Source organism: Colobus angolensis, unplaced genomic scaffold, assembly GCF_000951035.1.
Source record: "Colobus angolensis palliatus isolate OR3802 unplaced genomic scaffold, Cang.pa_1.0 Scaffold147, whole genome shotgun sequence".
Taxonomy (NCBI): domain Eukaryota; kingdom Metazoa; phylum Chordata; class Mammalia; order Primates; family Cercopithecidae; genus Colobus; species Colobus angolensis.
Window position 1 is genome coordinate 2,200,492 of NW_012114566.1, and position 3,051 is coordinate 2,203,542.

The 3,051-nt window shown below is 38.1% G+C and overlaps 1 pseudogene; it reads left to right on the forward strand.

Moving 5' to 3' along the window:
• The first annotated feature begins 440 nt into the window (after positions 1 to 440).
• Positions 441 to 3,051, forward strand: part of LOC105507273 — a 28,717-nt pseudogene continuing 26,106 nt past the window's right edge.

Consider the following 3,051-nt stretch of genomic DNA (forward strand, 5'->3'; position numbering starts at 1 on the left):
ATACCTTCGAAAAATCTTAAGATAGGTGACCAATCTTAGAAAGACTGTTATAGATAATTTCTTTTTAATTGTAGGCAATTAAATTACATATAAAGTTTATTTTATAAATTTGTTTCCTACAATCTTTATTAGGACTGAGACCATGAACAACATATTTTGACCTTCTGATTTTTTTATACTACCTCTTTTAAAATAATAAGTCATTTTATTTTAGGACAAAACTTTACCATATAAGATCTTCTCTCATACAAAATTATTTTCTTCTTTTTATAACCTTCCTTACCAAAAATATATCTCTCAATATATAATCCTTTTACCTCTCTCTCTTTCTCTCTGACTTACTATTTTTAATCTTGTGTTGTAAGTAACTTTTAAATAATCTCCAAATTACAATTTTTTTTTTCTCAATAAGAACACAACTTACCTGATCTGGGTTTAAGATGGTGATACCCATATTAAACACCCTACTGAGGCATCTTCCTATCCTTTCTCTCTTCCAAACTACCAATGGAGTTCAGGTTCCCCTCCAGACTCTTTCACCAAAGCTCCCTCTAAGAAAGATACTTTGCCCCCAGTTCCCATTTCACTATATAAGAATGAACCCTGGAAATACCTGGAATCAGAAGAATATCAGGAGCCATAATGTTCTCATCCCAACTGGGTGGATTATTGCCACTACTACAAGGGTGGTATACCCTCATGGCAGACTCAAAAGATATGTATACACAGGAATAAAGTTGCTGGGAATCCTTGCCCCATCTGCCAAGATCACAAGTTACATGTTGATTTTAGGATTGTTAAGCTCTCGGAACAGTTTGTCAGTGCCCACACGGGTATTATTTTCCATGCTCTGTACACAGGAGTCTGTATGAAGCAGCATAAGATGTTGACCCATGTCATCCAGAAAGTCAGGGATCATGGTCTTCTCAGTTACCACATCTCCCAAGTTGAACCCCGGGACCTTGATTTTAGTGCCTCTCATGGAGCTATGAGTACTTCTCTGCCAGTCCCCACCCTGGTCTCAGGTGAACCCTGGTACCCATGGTACAGCTGTAAACAGCCATCAGAGAGTGAACTGTCTCCCCTTTGCCAGCTCTATCAGGGTTATCTGTAAGAAAAGAGTGACCCTCGCACCTGAGTCAATACCCAAGATGCTCTCAACACCACCAGTGGAAGCCTCCTTCACTGAAGAGACAGGCCCCTACTGTGCTCTGGAGTCAGAGACTGGGAAGAGGCTGGGCCCAGAGACTCACACCTGTAATAACAGCACCAGTCTGAGGTGGGCAGATTGCTTGAGCCCAGAAGTTCAAGACCAGCCTGGACAACAAGGCAAAACTCTGTCTCTACAAAAAAATACAAAAATTAGCATGGTGTCTTGTGCCTGTATTCCCAGCTACTTGGGAGACTGAGGTAGGAGGATGGCTTGAACCCTGGAGATGAAGGTTATAGTGAGCCAAGATCATGCCACTGCACTCCAGCCTGGGTGACAGAGCAAGACACCTTCAAAAAAAATGTTTAAGAAAAAAAAATACTGTGAAGAGACCCAGAGACACTAAGAGATAATGCCTAGATTTATTTGATGGGATATCACCCGAAGAGTTGTGTCTTTTATGGCCAAGGCAGATCCAGGAAAGAAATAAGTGTGCTGATGGGGATAAATCTAAAGTTGAGGGATGGCAGTACAGATGCGTATGGAAAACCCCAGATCCTGCATATTGTAAATAGATGGGCTGGTCATCTATGGCCCATATGTTTAATATGGACATAAACATAAACCTTTTGCTGCTATTTCAGAATTCTGCCACCTCAGCTTTTCTACAGTTAAATGTTGGGAGTAGGCCCCTCAAAATCTGGCCATAAATTGGCCCCAAAACTGGCCATAAACAAAATCTCTGCAGCACTGTAACTTGTTCATAATGGCCCTAACGCCCAAGCTGGAAGGTTTGGGTTTACGGAAATGAGGGTAAGGAATACCTGGCCTGCCCAGGGCGGAAAACTGCTTAAAGGCATTCTTAGGCCACAAACAATAGCATGAGCGATCTGTGTCTTAGGGACATGCTCCTGCTGCAGTTAACTAGCCCAACCTATTCCTTTAATTCGGCCCATCCCTTCGTTTCCCATAAGGGATACTTTTAGTTAATCATATATCTATAGAAACAATGCTAATGACTGGTTTGCTGTTAATAAATATGTGGGTAAATCTCTGTTTGGGGCTGTCAGCTCTGAAGGCTGGAAGACCCCTGATTTCCCACTTCACACCTCTATATTTCTGTGTCTGTGTCTTTAATTCCTCCAACACCACTGGGTTAGGGTCTCCCCGACCAAGCTGGTCTCAGCAGTTAAACTCTATCTCTGGTCAACAAAAATACCCCACAACTTACAGAATTGTATATTAATTAAAATTCTTTTTCTTAGTTGCCTCACATTTTAGTAAAAACCTGAGAAGTAAGAAATCCTGAATGGTTTTTTAGATGTCAGCATTTTATAGGTGAAACCATTCCACAAGTCTTAGAAACATGTTTTTTCATATTATAATCCCTTTTCATTGGAAATGACCCAGATATCTAGCAAGCATTTACTATTGAATTTAAAATAATTTTAAGATTTTAAATTACACAAAAAGTTTACCTACAAGTATTTATGCCTTTTATATGTATTTAATGCTTTCATTTTTAAGAGTTTATCTAGATTACTTATGAAAATGCATATATTAGAGAAAGCTACTTATCATTTAAATTTATTTTTTTATTAACCATTTTTATAGCCTGTGAATATCAGGTGTTTACCTAAGAATGAAACTTAAAGTTAAACACATAGGTATTTTGCCACTAACAAACAAGAATTTGCTATTTTTATTGAACCTACATTATTAAGTTAGTCTTATCTGTCAAAAAATTACACAAGATTATTTTTGGCTGTGTTTGTAGTCTTACAGCATTTGTGCCAAACCTTGACATCTTAATCAGTAAACTCAGATAAGAATGTATGCTAATAATTTTCAAGGCTTTTTAATTTCAATTTATTAAAAAGTACAAGTTTTTTTAATCAAAA